General features: G+C 39.8%; 1 protein-coding gene across 2 annotated transcripts in view; it reads right to left on the reverse strand.

Moving 5' to 3' along the window:
* MCF2 (MCF.2 cell line derived transforming sequence) overlaps nt 1–17,470 on the reverse strand; it is a 117,280-nt gene that overhangs the window by 72,072 nt on the left and 27,738 nt on the right. The window lies entirely within an intron of this gene.

A 17,470-nucleotide genomic window follows, 5' to 3' on the forward strand; every position in this document is an offset into this window, starting at 1 on the left:
TAGTTCTTAGAACCTATGCCCAGGACAAAAACTACTCTCACTCACCAGAAAGCCTGGGGCAAAGGTCCAAACTCCAGGACATCTGGATTTATGCAAAGGGTAGGAAGTCATGTAGAGACACTGTAGCAAATAGTCTTCTAGTTCTGAGAATGCCTTCCATTCTGCCAAGTTTTATTAGTGACTATGAAGCACTTTTCACATCTTTTATCCTACTGGATCTTTAAATAACACTGAGAAAGGTATTATTATCCCATTTTAAGTCAGGAAAAGAGTTGGAAAGAGAGTCCAGTGCGGCAGTTAAACATGTGGCTTTTGAGTCAGATAGATCCAGATTTAAATCCCAGCTTGCTGCATCTACTGGGTGTGCAAACATGTGCAAGTTAACCTCTCAGAGCCTCGAGTTTTCTTACCTGTAAACTGAGTATAATAATATCTGCCTCACAGGGTGCTGTGCCAACTAAATGCAAACCAACTGGCATAATAGTTGGTGTTCACCAAGTGGCAGCCTATTAACTTATCTTTGATCATGATAGGTGGAATGACATTGACGCATTGTTCAAGACGCTTTAGTTGTCCCAGATCTTAAGTGCTAATTTGTAATGTTCAATTCTAGTGAACTCTACAGGGGCCAGAAATCAAAGTCCACTACCTGCCTCTGGTCCATGAGCAAGCATAACTTTTGAAAAGAAAATGGGTCATCAAACTAAGCTATTTTGGATTGTTATTTTTCATACCTGTGGTTCCACATCTCTTATAGAAGTCCTATTTTCCACTTGCTCTCTGATACAAAGGGCCTTCAAAGACCTAGTCTCCGGTGGTGTCAGGCTGATGACACATCACCCTTCTTAGTGATCCTCAAATCATACCATAAGGATGTGGTTTATCAGGGCCAATCCTGCTGAAGGGCATTACAAAAACAGGTTCTCAATAGGTACACCCTAGACAATGGAATCTGTTACAGAATGACTCACCCCTCACATACACACCCCTAATTTAAAATAAAAGGAAATTAATTGACAAATTTAGTTTCATAAGACACATGGCATTAAGAACCTGCAATTTGTCAGGACTTAAAAATCAACTCCTAAAAATGTCTTGTAATGAAAAAAAAAATTAGGTTCCTGGTATGTATCCCAGGCCAAGGCACATGCATTTAAATTTTTGGGTTTTCACATCCAGATGCCAAATGTGGTTATTTTTTCAATGCTACGTGTTTTCTCAAATAAAAGAATGTGTTTATGACAACTACCAACATGTGTCACACATTTGACATTTTTAGGCATCGAGACATGGAGGAAGGGTGTGAATGGGGATAATGCAAAGAGGACTAGAACTCCCTCTCACTTTTGTCGAAGCCTGCGAAAGCGGCAATGCCCCCAACGTGTTCTACTGTCTAAAGGAGAGAGCAGCAGACACTAAAATACTCCTACATAAGAAGACTCAAATTTCTCCCCTGCTTTGATCAGTAGGAATATCTATCAAGATAATTTGATGAATTTTATGGCAGATGGCAGATCCAGAAGTGCTAACATCTGCAACTTGATTCCTCCCATACCATTCAGGCTCTTACATAACTACAGAAACTATGTCCGTACATATTTTCTTACTCTACAATTTTTTAATCCATTCATGTAATAGGAGAGGCACCGGGACATAAAATAAAAGACGGAGGGCTAGGAGTGGGAGGACCTGGGCCTAGTGCTGGCTAGGCCACTGAGCAGCTCTGTGATCTTCAGCAAGTCACTCTCCACCCCTCACCTCATCACCCACATTTTAGAAGTGAGGGCAAACAACAAATGCTTTCTAAGACCCCTGACTTCTATGAAATCCAACAACAGGTTAAAATCCACAGTTATAAGAAAATCATACCGATGTTTCCATTGTAAAATATCTCCCACAATTGTACCAACAAATTAGCATTCGCATACTAATAGAAAAGGATGAAATAATGGTTGAAAGAGAAGGTGTTACTACTTTAAGAAATGATCAAGTTCTGGGTTAGAAACTGAAGGGAGAGGAGATAACACAGGGAAGGAAACAGAAGATCCACGGGGTTATCATTGAGCAGCCACAAAGACAAGGTGAGACTGTTGCTGAGAACAAAGAGACAGAGAGCTGGCTTTGGAGAAAGTTGACACTGAGTTACACCCAACTTTGTATCCGACCCTCTTGAATTTCCACACAGATTTCCTCCTGAAACATAAGTGATTTTTATCACTTTTTAAAATTACAAATATGATTTATAATGTTCCTCTTGCTGACCCTTTAAACTCCTTTACTGCAGGGCATGAGAAATGAAAAGCCTGGATCACCAAAGCTGGATCGAGGCCACATTACAGCATGTTCCTTGATGACCAGATTCCCATTTGATAGGAGGCTTGTCAAGCTGTCCCGTGTGGACAGCTCAATTACTCACAAATGAAGGGCATGCGTTCTCCTTACTTTGGACTTGTTGCTAACCCCCAAAACGGCTGGTTAGGAAGCCAAAAAAGGGGCACTAACTCAATAGGTAATCTGACAAACAGCCTTAAAAGCACCCTGATGGAGCAGCAACTCATTTAAGAGCCCTGCTGAAGAACCATGTGCTTTATAATCAAACGCAATCAGACACAAACTGAAAACAAAAGACAAGTGCTTGCCAATTCATTCATTCCATACATTTGATCCATACATTTGACTCCAAAAGAGACAAACTTTTTGCTGCCTTGACCATACACTGCAAACTCATCACTAATATTTATTTTATAATATAAAAGGTAGATGTGCAAATGAGGATACAAGCTCAGAATTCAAATACGAAGAATTTTTAAAGTCCTAAAAGGTGTGGAAATAATATCTTTAGGATGGCTCACAGAGGAGGAAGTTACGCCCATCCAATTAGTTGATCCATTTTGATTGTGTCACTTGCAGAGATGGAGAACACTTGTCACCTTGATAAGGGGTGCCCTCTATAGTTTTTAAAGATTTATTTTGCATTCATTCACTTTTTTAAACGAAGACTTATTGAGCACCTACTATGTGCCAGATACTGTTCCAAGCTGTGGATAGATGTTCCAGGTCAAAGTAAAGGTTCCCAGTCAAATAAGTTTGTGAAATATTGGGAGTTAAGCGTACTGCAACATTCCCCAGCAAATTCACACACACACATTGCAACTCCTTGAGGAGAGGCTATGTATACAGGGTTTCCCAACCCTATTTGATCAGGTACTCCTTTCTTTGGTTGGTTGGTTGGGTGGTTGGTTGGGCAGTTAGTTGGTTTTTCCCCTCAGAGAAAGAGAGAGAAGACAAACAGAAAGCAGAGAGAGCTATACAGACTCTACGTGAAGAAGCGCTTTGGTCTAAAAGTCAGAGCTATCTGTAGACGAAATGACTGCAGTGGTAGGAAGAGAAGCTCTTCCCTATCACAAACAACATTAGAACAAAGGCCGAGCAGCTCTGCAGCAAGGAGGCTAGAGAGGACGGTGGAGCATGTAGTGGGGTTGGGATAAATGATCTTTCATGTTCTACTTCTCCAAGAGCCTCTGCCTCCATGATTTGAGTATGTATTACCATTCCAAGGAATTTAAATTCTACTGAGTTTATTAACGACTCCTATAGGGAAAATGATAGTTTAAAAAGTTAAGTAAATCGGCATCTACAAGTATTCTCTTTTGAAGAAAGCAGTTTTACTCCAGATTTTGGCGTCTAACAGCAATAATTCCAACCCTTGAGCTTTATTTCACAGTGGCAATCTCATGTACATTTCCTCCTTCTCTGGGGTTTCTGCTCATACACGATAGAAGAATACGAGTTCTGAACCATGCTGCACACACATGCCATTCGGTCCAAGCACTACAGAGCCATGGCAAATAAACTGCTTAAAAGAGCAAATACCTCTATTCTCACGTTTCCTAAAAATAAGAGGCAAAAATGGAGCACAAATTCAAATACAAAGGAAGATAAAGGAAATGTCAGCCAGAAAGATATAGTCTCTTCCATGGCAATGAACCCACTACCACCGCTAATATGAAAACAGAGGGGAAAGTGTAGTAAACGATTAACAATAGACATCATTTGCCGAGCACCTAGCATTTGCCAGGCACTGCATAAAGCACTTTGTGTGCATTTTCTCTGTCTTAACAACAATCCTCCAAGGTGGACACTAACACTCTCATAGATGAGAAAACAGGCTCAGAGAGGGTCCCATTCATGTGCTTGTTCATTCAAGAAATTTATAGTGAACAATTGCCAGGCACCAGGCACTGTTCAGACCCAAGGTAGAATCTAGTATAAGATTTAGAAGAAGCTTTTATGGTGTCATCGATTTGGTTCCCTAACCTTCAGACAGGCACTCTAAAGTCTGCATTCAGAAGAATACACTCAATTAGCTCCAATGCAAATTACTAACTAGACATGGCTCCATACCCTCCCATTTTCTTCCAGGAAGAGTTTCATCCCAAATCATATCGAGAATGTTTATAAACAATCTTTTGCAAGAACCTCCACTACTTGTACAGCCTGAAATTCCTAACAATGGTGCTTACTCTTAGCAATCATCTCTTTGAAAGTTCCCTATTGCCGATGCGCAGGACTCAGATAAAATGAGGTTTTGTTTGGAGTCTTAAATCCCGCTGTGAGGCAGATGGGACTCTATGAGCGTAATTTTTCCCTTTCAATACGAACGGCAGACACTATACCATCTGTAAACAGTAATGACTTAGCACATGCAACAAACTGAAGCGCTGTCTTGACAAGTGTTATGCTTTAAAAGGTGGAACAAATAAAAGGGTAATTCTGAAATCATTACAAAATGAATTCCCATTAGGCTACAGCAGCACAAACTACGCAGTACTTTGTTCTGCAATAAAGGTACAGCATGAAACACTCATAATTCTATACCAACAAAAGAAAACCAAGATTCTTGCTAAATCCTTCCTCTGCTAACAACCTACTGAAGCCTCCTTCCGACACACTGTAATTCAATTTACCAAACATCTACTGGGTTTCTATTTGCTCCTCTCTGCTAGGTGCTGTGGCCCATTCAAATATAAACAGTTTCTCAACTTGAAATGCTTACAAATCCACGGAAGACATGACACATAAACAACTGGCCATAACATATAGTACAGTATGTGCTATAATAGAAATACAGAATATAGAGTATAGGGAGGGGAGAGATTATTACAACTAAATTGAGAGAGTGAGAACAGGAAAGTTTCACAGACGATGTGATATCTGAGCTGGGCCTCGAAAATTGATTAGGATTCAAATACACGGACAGGGGCATAGAGAAGGACATGCCAGGTGAAAGAAACAAGGCACCGTGCAGGAGTAGGTGAAGGAATCAGGAACTGTATAGGGCCTGACATGGTTTGAGTTTAGAACATGGCACAGTCCAGCTAAAGCCAGAAAGCAAGACTAGAAGCAAAAAGGGGAGAATTTTGCCTGCCTCCAGAGGAGAGCAGGCCTCTGGAATGCCTCTGATCCAGGATTCCTGACTGAGCACAAAGGTATTTTCCAAGCAGGCATCTCTTGCAACACAATGGCAGGGACTTAGAAACTGGTGGACTCTACAATTAATTAGCTGCCAACTTTGGTATAACCACAGGCAATTCACTGAAGGTTCCCTACGACTCGGGTTGTTTATAAGCACCTACAGAACAAAACGAGTGGGAAGAAAATGAAAAAGGAAACTGAAAGTCCCTCTTTTACGTGTTATAAACTCCAAATAAAACTGGGCTTGAATACTATTCTAAGATGCTCATTTTTCTTTCAAATTTCAACATTTCTGAAATCTGGAAGGATCTTAGATTCACCATCACATTTGATTCAGTTTTTCAATTTTCCATCCAAAATCCTCTATTAAGTACCTTAGAATAAATCAATTGCAATCACAGAAAGGAAAAACAGGATATTAAAAAATAACTTCCTGGGGCTGGCCCCGTGGCCGAGTGGTTAAGTTCGCGCGCTCCGCTGCAGGCGGCCCAGTGTTTCGTTGGTTCGAATCCTGGGCGCGGACATGACACTGCTCATCAAACCACGCTGAGGCAGCGTCCCACATGCCACAACTAGAAGGACCCACATCGAAGAATATACAACTATGTACCGGGGGGCTTTGGGGAGAAAAAGGAAAAAATAAAATCTTTAAAAAAAAAAAAAAAAAAAATAACTTCCTAACCTCTTGGTAGTTGAGATATCCATATATATGTCAATATGTCATTAGATTTCATAACTGTCACTTTAGATGTCATATAGTACAAGATAACACGGCATGAAAAAAGCAGAATACAAAACTGTCTATTCAGTATGATGTCAACTGTATAATATATCTATTTAACCAAAAAAAAGAACCTGTAAAAAATATACTTCAATATTAACAGTGTTTTTCCTCTGGGCCATAAAATTCACTTTTTGGTATATTTTCCATGTTTCTTTTTGCAATGATCATGTTCACTTTTTTTTAAGACTACTTTTTTTAGGGCCAGCCCGGTGGCACAGTGGTTAAGTTTGCACATTCCACTTCGGCGGCCTAGAGTTGGCTGGTTCGGATCTCGGGTGCGGGCATGGCACCACTTGTCAAGCCATGCTGTGGTAGGCATCCCACATATAAAGCAAAGGAAGATGGGCACAGGTGTTAGCTCAGGGCCAGTCTTCCTCAGCAAAAAGAGGAGGAATGGCAGCAGATGTTAGCTCAGGGCTAATGTTCCTCAAAAAAAAAAAAGACTACTTTTTTTAGAGCAGTTTTAGGTTTACAGCAAAATTGAGGGGAAAGTACAGAGATTTCCTACACACTCCTTACCCCTACATATGCATAGCCTTTCCCATTGTCAACATCCTTCACCAGAGTTGTACATGTTACATACAATTGATAAACTTACATCGACACATCACTATCACCCAAAGTTCATAGTTTACAATAGGGTTCACTCTTGCTGTTGTACATTCTATGGGTTTGGACAAATGTATAACATGTATCCATCATTTTAATATCACACAGAGTAGTTTCACTGCCCGCAAAATCCTCTATGTTCCACCTAGTCATCAGTCCTCCACACAAGCCCTGGCAACCACTGATCTTTTTACTGTGTCCATGGTTGTGCCTTTCCCAGAATGCCACACACTTGGAGTCACACAGTATGCAGTCTTTTCAGACTGGCTTCTCTTACTTAGTGATATGCATTTAAGGCTCCTTCATGTCTTTTCACGGCTTGATAGCCATTTCTTTTTAGTGCTGAATAATATTCCATTATCTGGATGCACCATCGTTTATTTACCCATTCTTTCTTTCTTGATAAGTTGTGTTTTCATTTTCATTTAATGCAAAATACTTTTTAAACTTCTCTTAAGATTTCTTCTTTGACCCATGTGTTATTTAGAAGTTTGTTGTTTGTATTTTAGGATTTCCCAAATACAAGTATGTATCCATGTTATTTTGGGATTTTCCAGCTATCTTTCTGTCATTAATTTCTTGTTTAATTCCATTGGGGTCTAAGAGCAGACATCGTATGATTTCTGTTCTTTTAATTTTGTTAAGGTGATCCATCCTTGTGAATGTTCCATGTGAGCCTGAGAAGAAACACTTTTTATTATGTGCTAATTTATATTTACCGAGATATAAAATCACATACCAAAAATTCACCCTTTTATTTATTTATTTACTTATTTATTTATTTTTTGAGGAAGATTAGCCCTGAGCTAACTACTGCCAGTCCTCCTCTTTTTGCTGAGGAAGCCTGGCCCTGAGCTAACATCCATGCCCATCTTCCTCTACTTTCTATGTGGGACGCCTACTGCCGCATGGCTTGCCAAGTGGTGCCACATCCACACCCAGGATCCGAACTGGCGAACCCCGGGCCGCTGAAGTGGAACATGTGAACTTAACCACTGCGCCACCAGGCTGGCCCCTCACCCTTTTAATGTGTACAATTCAATAGGTTTTAGTATATTCAAAAGGTTGTGCAACCATCACCACTATCTAATTCCAGAACATTTTTATCACTTCAAAAAGAAATCCTGTAGCATTAGAAGTCACTGTAGAAAAAGAGTTAACACGGCAGGCCTAGACTGGTTATCCTTAGAAAGACCTGGTTGCAAAGTTAGCCCTTGGCGAACATCTGGCAACTTCGACTCAGAAGATAAACAATGTGGATTATGCTAACAACCTGCTTTCCGTCTGGCAGCACGGAGATGTTGGCACCTGCTGGGGATCCAGCGCCTATGTGACTACCCACCAACATAAATCCTGCACTGAGCCTCTAAGCACAGTCCCTGGTTGACAACCTTTCACACGTGTCACAACTTGTTGCTAGGGGAATTAAGCATGTTCTTTGTGACTCCACTAGGAGTGAACCCTTGAAAGCTTGTGCCTGGTGTTCTCCAGACTTCATGTCACGTGCCTTTTCTCTTCGCTGATTTTGCTTTGTATGTTGCTGTAATAAATACGAGCTGTGCATGTACACTGAGACCTGTGAGCCTACCTAGTAAGTCACCAACCCTGGGGTGGTCTTGAGGACCCCCGACACACAGTCACTTTCCCAAAGGAAGAAGTAAAACTCTCTCTATTTGCAAATGATATGATCTTATATATAGAAAACACTAAGGAATTCACAGAGAGACACACACACCCACAGTAAAATCTCTTAGTTCTAATAAACAAGTTCAGGAAGGGTGGAGTGTATTAGATCAACATAAAAAAATCAAGTGTATTTCCCATTCACAATTGCAACAAAAAGAATAAAATACCTTGGGGTAAATTTAACTAAGGAAGTGAAGGACCTATATAATGAAAATTACAAGGCCTTTCTGAGAGAATTGGATGACGACATAAGGAGATGGAAAGACATTCCATGTACATGGATTGGAAGAATAAACATAGTTAAAATGTCCGTTCTACCTAAAGCAATCTACAGATTCAACGCCATCCCAATCAGAATCCCAATGACGTTCCTTACAGAATTAGAACAAAGAATCCTAAAATTCATGTGGGGCAACAAAAGACCCAGAATTTCTAAAGCAATCCTGAGAAAAAAGAACAAAACTGGAGGAATCACAATCCCTGACTTCAAAACATCCTACAAAGCTACAGTAATCAAAACAGCATGGTACTGGTACAAAAACAGGGGCACAGATCAATGGAACAGAATTGAAAGCCCAGAAATAAAACCACACATCTATGGACAGCTTATCTTTGACAAAGGAGCTGAGGGCATACAATGGAGAAAAGAAAGTCTTTTCAACAAATGGTGCTGGGAAAACTGGAAAGCCACATGTAAAAGAATGAAAATTGACCATTCTTTTTCACCATTCACCAAAATAAACTCAAAATGGATCAAAGACCTAAAGGTGAGACCTGAAACCATAAGGCTTCTGGAAGAAAACGTAGGCAGTACACTCTTTGACATCAGTATTAAAAGGATCTTTTCGGACACCATGCCTTCTCAGAGAAGGGAAACAATAGAAAGAATAAACAAATGGGACTTCATCAGACTAAAGAGCTTCTTCAAGGCAAATGAAAGCAGGATTGAAACAAAAAAACAACCCACTAACTGGGAAAAAATAATTGCAAGTCATATATCTGACAAAGGCTTAATATCCATAATATATAAAGAACTCTCGCAACTCAACAACAAAACATCAAACAACCCAATCAAAAAATGGGCAGGAGACATGAACAGACATTTCTCCAAAGAAGATATTCTGATGGCCAATAGGCACATGAAAAGATACTCATCATCGCTGATCATCAGGGAAATACAAATCAAAACTACACTAAGATATCACCTTACACCCCTTAGAATGACAAAAATATCTAAAACTAATAGTAACAAATGTTGGAGAGGTTGCGGAGAAAAAGGAACCCTCATACACTGCTGGTGGGAATGCAAACTGGTGCAGCCACTATGGAAAACAGTATGGAGATTCCTCAAAAAATTAAAAATAGAACTACCATACAATCCAGCCATCCCACTACTGGGTATTTATCCAAAGAGCTTGAAGTCAGCAATCCCAAAAGTCCTATGCACCCCAATGTTCATTGCAGCATTATTTACAATAGCCAAGACATGGAAGCAACCTAAGTGCCCAGCAACAGACGAATGGATAAAGAAGATGTGGTACATATATACAATGGAATACTACTCAGCTGTAAAACAGAACAAAATCATTCCATTTGCAATAACATGGATGGACCTTGAGGGAATTATGTTAAGTGAAATAAGCCAGCGAGAGAAGGATAATCTGTGTATGAGTCCACTTATATGAGGAATTTAAAATTATGGACTAAGAACAGTTTAGTGGATGCCAGGGGAAAGGTGGGATGGGGGGTGGGCACAAAGGGCGAAGTGGTGCACCTACAACATGACTGACAAACATTAATGTACAACTGAAATTTCACAAGATTGTAACCTATCATTAACTCAATAAAAAAAAATTAAAAAAATCAAGTGTATTTCTATTGTGCAAAGTATAAGTGCAAAACTTATACTCTGAAAGCTATAAAACATTATTGAAAGAAATTAAAGATCATCTAAATAAATAGAAAGCCACCCCACATTCACGGATTGGAAGACCTAATATTATTATTGTGTCAATACTCCTCTAAACGATATTCCCCTAATTGACAGATCCAAAGCAGCCCCTATCAAGATCCTAGCTGGCTTTTTTTTTGCAGAAATTGACAAGTGGATCCTAAAATTCATACGAAAATGCATGGGAGGCAGATTAACCAAAATAATCTTGAAAAAAAGAATAAAGTTAGAGGACTCGCACTTCCTGATTCCAAAACTTACTACACAAAGCTACAATAAACAAGACAGTGCGGTACTGCATAATGATAGACATAAAAATCAATGGAATAGAATTGAAAGTCCAAAGCTTATCCATATATCTTAGAGTCAACTGATTTTTGACAAACACAAGACAATTCAATGAGGAAAGAAGAGTCTTTTCAACAAATGGTGATGGAACAACAGGACATCACGTTCAGAAGAAATAAGCTGTAACCCTACCTTACACCATATACAAAAATTAACTCAAAATGGATCAAACATTGAAATATAAGAGCTAAAACAATAAAACTCAAAATAAAATGCAGGCATAAATCTTCGTGACCTTGCGTTAAGCAAAGCCTTCATGTATATGCCGTCAAAAGCACAAGCAACAAAAGAAAAAATAGACAAATTTGACTTTGCCCAAATATAAACTTGTGTGTTTCCAAGAACACTAACAAGAAAGTGAAAAGACAATCCACAGAAAGGAAGAATATACTTACAAATCATTTATCTGTTAAGGAATACATATCTAGACTACATAAAGAACACTTACTAATCAATAATCAAAAGGCAAATAATACAATAAAAATGGGCAAAGGATTTGAATAGACACATCTTCAAAGAAGATATAAAAATTCCCAATAAGCACATGCAAAGATGTTCAACATCATTTAGTCATTATGGAAATGCATATCAAGACCACACTGAGATACACTTCACACTCATGGGGATGCCTATAATCAAAATGATGGACAATAACAAGTGTTAACAAGTATGTGGACAAATTTGAACCCTCATACACTGTTCACGGGAAGGGTTCAACCCCTGTGCAAAACACTTGTGCAATTCCTCAAAAAGTTAAATGGAGAGTTACCATATGTCCCAGCAATTCTACTTCTAGGCATATACCCAAAAGAAATGCAAACATATGTCTACACAGAAACATGTAGAGGAATGTTAACAGCATTATTGATAATAACCAAAAGGTGGCAACAATGCGAATGTTCATCAACTGAAGAATGGATACACAAAATGTGGTATGTCCATACAATGGAATATTATTTGGCATAAAAAGTAATGAAGGACTGATACATGCTACAACGTGGATTGATCTTGAAAATATTTTGCTAAGTGAAAGAAGCCACAAATTATATGATTCCATTTATATGAAATATCCAGAATAGGCATATATAGAGAGACAGAAAGTAGATCAGTAGTTGCTTATGGCTAGGAGAACTAGGGGAATCAGGGGGATGATAGCTGAAGGGTACAGGGGGTTTTTAAGGAATGATGAAAAGTCCCAACATTAATTGCAGTGATGGTTACACAACTCTGTGAACATGCTAAAAACACTGAATTTTACATTTTATTTATTTATTTATTTATTTTGAGGAAGATTAGCCCTGAGCTAACATCTGCTGACAATCCTCCTCTTTTTGCTGAAGAAGACTGGCCCTGAGCTAACATCCGTGCCCATCTTCCTCTACTGTCTATGTGGGACGCCTACCACAGTATGGCGTGCCAAGTGGTGCCATGTCTGCATCCAGGATTCGAACCGGTGAAGCCCGGGCCGCCAGAAGCGGAACGTGCAAACTTAACCGCTGCGCCATTGGGCTGGCCCCTGAATTTTACATTTTAAATGGGTAAATTGTACGGTATGTGAGTTATATCTCAATAAAGCTGTTACCAAAAAAATCAAGGAAAGAATTGGTGTTTGTAAGAAAAAAGTTCATTTGAGCAAAGGATGCACTTTTTCCACTTCTCCTTCCTAAGGAATTTAATCATGAAAAACAAATAGAAGCGGGCTCAACATTTGGAAATGTACGTTAAGGAAAAAAAGATGAAGGTTGTGCATAAAGATAAACCACAATGACATCACAGAACCAACAAGTTAACACAGTGGTTATATTTGGGTGTTAAATCTTAGGTGACGTATACCCATAAAATTCTGACTTTCTGGGCTGGCCCCGTGGCCGAGAGGTTAAGTTCACGTACTCTACTTTGGCAGCCCACGGTTTCACAGGTTCGAATCCTGGGTTCGGACATGGCACCGCTCATCAGGCCACGCTGAGGCAGCATCCCACATGCCACAACTAGAAGGACCCACAACTAAAAATACACAACTATGTACCGGAGGGCTTTGCGAGAAAAAGGAAAAATAAAATCTTTAAAAAAAATTCTGATTTTTTCATACGAATAAGTATTTCACATAGAGGTAATATAGCATAGAACTTTTGAGTGCATGCTCCAGAGACAGACTGCCTGGATTCCAATTCCAGCTCTACCACTTGCAAGTTGTATGACCTTAGACAAGCTGCAAACAGTGCCTAGTATATGGCAAGTGGTCAATAAATGCTGACCATTCTTACAGAATAAAGAAAACATGACATTATTATTTAAAAGGTTTAGTGTACAAGTGAGTGGTCAGGCAGTGGCAATGACTGGATTAGCATATGGTTCCGCAAAGATTTTAATTCTCACCTTCCCCAAACAGTCACAACTGCTTCAGGGCCAGAAGGCCATTCCCATCTTTTAATTCATCTGCAAATAGGGGACTAGGTCATGGTTCCTTGTCCATATCTCAGGTCTTCTATACAAGGAAAACTCTTAGATGATATCAAATAATATAAAAATTGAACTTTCAAGTTTGAAAGACATGGAGGAGCTTCCCTCATTGGTCACGTGGGGACGAAATATCCTGAAAAACATTCCTGCTACAAAACACAAAAACACGGTGGGAGGGGCCAGCCCCGTGGCCGAGTGGTTAAGTTCGCACGCCCAGGGTTTTGCTGGTTTGGATCCTGGGTGCGGACATGGCAAAGATCATCAGGCCACACTGAGGCGGCGTCCCACATGCTACAACTAGAAGGACCCACAACTAAAAATATACAACTATGTACTGGGGGGATTTGGGGAGAAAAAGCAGAAAGGAAAAGATTGGCAACAGTTGTTAGCTCAGGTGCCAATCTTTAAAAAAATAAAAATTAAATTAAAAAAATAAAAATTTAAAAAGACATCATAAAGAAAATGATAAGACAAGCCACAAATCGGGCGCAGATATTTGCAATGCATATAAGTGACAAACAAATAGCATCAAGGATATATAAAAGATTGTAAGTCAATAAAAAAAGACAAACCGCCCTATAGAAAAATGGGAAAAAAATTAACACAAACAGGCATTTCACAGAGGAGGAAATAAGAATGGCCAATAAACATTTAAAAAGATCCTCGACTGCATTTGTAATGTACAAAATGCAAATTTCAAGGCCAGTAAGATCATCTTTTATACCCATCACTTCAGCAACAATTTAAAAAATTGACATTAGCAAGCACCTATATGTGCAACAACATAATCATTATAGATACGTGTCGGTTTTGGCCTTGGTTCTTACCACAGATTTCTTTTTTCATGAAGCATCCATTTTGAAAGACCACTTTAAAAATTGTTTTAGTTATAACCGAAAGGAAACAATCACGTAGAGTTTTACCCTGATGGAGCTGAGGGGTAAATACAGTGACTTCACACAGTCCACAAGGGAAAAACATCAGTTAGATGCAGCAACAAAGACCGAACGAACTCTGAGCTTGCACTAAAGACATGTATAATGTCAAATAAACAGGCAGGAAGTGTTGCCTGAGTACCTACTATGCATTCAATGTGGTTTTACCACTTGCTTATACAGCACATAACAATGAATAAGTTCCGATCCGAGGAATAGCGTCCACAGATCTAGCTGTCATTCGATGCTCAACTCTTTACTTGTGCTTCGAAGGAAGGAATCCCGGGATGATTTTACCCCCAGTAGCAGGAAGTGGAATTCTATGGGAGGTGGGAAATGGAAGGAAGGAATGAGAGAATGGAAGGAAAGAATAAGAATACAAAACAGGAATATGCATTTCAACACAACTTCAAGTGTCTTTTTTATTTATCTATCAGCCACTCTAATCATTCACGTATTTCTTCTTTCAACAAACCTTTGTTAGACTTCCATCTCATGCCAGGCCCCGTGCAGTGCTGGGGACACAGAAACCAGTTAAAACACCGGCCAGGATTTCATAGGGCTTTTCATCTAGGAGCAGGAGGCGGTTACAGCCCAGAGCGCTGTTACAATAGTGTAGCGCCCAAGATGTTGTGAGCACACAGAGAAAGGACATCTAGCACTAAACTGATAAAACAGATGATGTATAAAAAATGGAGAGGGGCCAGCCGGTGGTGTAGTGGTTAAGTGTGCACGTTCTGCTTGAGCAGCCCGGGGTTCACTGGTTCGGATCCCCGGTGCAGACCTACACACCGCTTGGCAAGCCATGCTGTGGTAGGTGTCCCACATATAAGGTAGAGGAAGATGGGCACGGATGTTAGCTCAGGGCCAGTCTTCCTCAGCAAAGAGAGGAGCATTGGCAGCAGATGTTAGCTCAGGGTTAATTTTCCTCAAAAAACAAAACAGAAATATCCCCCTCCACCCCCCAAAAATGGAGGAGAAAACCAGTTTTATGGTCCAACCTATGCTGAATACCTCCTGGGACTTACTTTCCACATATGACTTTCAGATCATGACTCAATGTTATACTAGGGTTGAGGGACTCTGACCTGCTTCCAAGAAGCACGCTCCCTTATCTTTTCATGGATCAGACACACTTGTGTGTGCCGCAAATGAAGGAGAACTATGCATTTCTGCAACATTTGCAAACACCAATGTTTACGTGTTTACATGCATGCATATAACGTACAAACATGGAAATATTAAGTATTGTAATTAAAATGGCTGGTTTTGAAAGTCCACTCTTCCACCTTTAAAAATCACTTGTAAAGTCAATATGCAACATGAAGAAGCTTACAGTGATCGGAAAACATAAAAACTACAGAGTGGAGTTTTTTCTTATTCTTCTCCAGTGCTAAAGCTCTTCTGTGACTTGATTATGTGTCCTTTAAAATTTACAGTCCAGGGGCCGGCCCGGTGGCGCAGCAGTTAAGTGCACACGTTCCACTTCTCGGCAGCCCAGGGTTCACCGGTTCAGATCCCGGGTGAGGACATGGTGCCGCTTGTCAAGCCATGCTGTGGTAGGCGTCTTGTCAAGCCATGCTGTGGTAGGCGTCCCACATATAAAGTAGAGGAAGACGGGCATGGATGTTAGCTCAGGGCCAGTCTTCCTCAGCAAAAAGAGGAGGATTGGCAGTAGTTAGCTCAGGGCTAACATTTCTCAAAAAAAAAAAAAAACTTACAGTCCATAAAAATTGACAAAATCTTTGCTAAATACGAAACTATGGTAAAAAGACTTTTAAAAATGTATCGGCATCATCTTCAAAACTATACATTATTTGTTGTGAAAATAAATGTCTTTGAGAATTAGCTTCCTTGGGTACATCTGAATGCACAGTTAAAAACAAAACTCATCACACCTTTTTTTTGGGGGGGGTGGGTTTAGGAAGACTGGCGTCCAGATCATCTTCGTCCAGCACCCACAGTGCAAATGAGCATGTTTGAACATGAGCTCAAAGACAAAAGGATAGTCCCCAACCACCAGAGCCACAGCCACCACTAGAAAATTCTAAACATATTAGATTAGCAACAGGTAAATATTAACATTAGCCTCTTTTTAATTTTTATTATAACATTGGGCCTTTCAAGAGCAGCTGTTTAAAGCACAAGCTATAAAAGCAGACAAGATGACCCACTAATGTCACCACTCATACTATCCATGCAGACATATGACCAAATGCCAGAGCTCCTATTCTGTGGCTATCGGTCTCTTCTTGGGTTCAGAAAATCTAATTTTGAAATACACAGCATCTACAACGGTAAATCCAATTAAAATGACTTACTTTAGCTTATAAGGCACGCAGAAGAACATACAACATCTGTGACTGGTCCTCGGAATGTGTTAACGAAGAAGCAAAACTGACCGTCTTTTGTAAACTGACAAGTGCAAAATAGCCAATAAAAGCAGGGCTGCTGCTTTCTGCTCTGTGACTGATCACCGGATGCGGCTTGCAATAGCAAACTCAAAGATGTCCCTCAAACACACATGTCACTTTTACCTGTCATCGAAGAGTCCAAGAATACCTAATCACATCGTTTCAGTTTAAATAAAGGCAATATATTAAAAAGAACACCCTACGGTTTTCTTGTCATCAGACTGTATATTGAAGAGCGAAGCTCCAGCTTAACTAACAGCGGCGCAAGAGTGCAAATGAAGGCTTGAGGAACAGGGAGCCCGCGGGATCCCTGCCTGTGACGAGCACTCCTGGCTGAAGCAGCAGCTGATGCTGACCCAGCCAGAGCAGATTGCAAAGGGCAGCTCAACCACTACCAGACCCTCTGGCCACAAAGTTATTCAACATTAACATTCCCCATAGCATCTACAAGCTTCCTATTTTGCCTAGAAGGTTTACAAAGAGAGTGATTAGCAACTTACTAAAAATGAAGTCAGTATATACTTGTATAGAATATATATGAAATATGTGTACAATATATAGACACATATAGATACACATATAAAATATATATGTAACTTGATTTTCAAACTTCATTTCCAGTGAAGAAAATGTTTTCATGGAACTGCTTTGGAGGGGCAGGAAGTGATAACTAGATTTTTAAAGTTCAAACTTCCACTTCTTACTAATTGAGTAAGAGATCACTTGCATATCAATAAATTAAAGTAATAATGGTGACACTGAAATTATACTTTAAAGCCATTGGCTCTTCACATCCATAAATATATTC

This window comes from Equus przewalskii, chromosome X (assembly GCF_037783145.1).
Source record: "Equus przewalskii isolate Varuska chromosome X, EquPr2, whole genome shotgun sequence".
Taxonomy (NCBI): domain Eukaryota; kingdom Metazoa; phylum Chordata; class Mammalia; order Perissodactyla; family Equidae; genus Equus; species Equus przewalskii.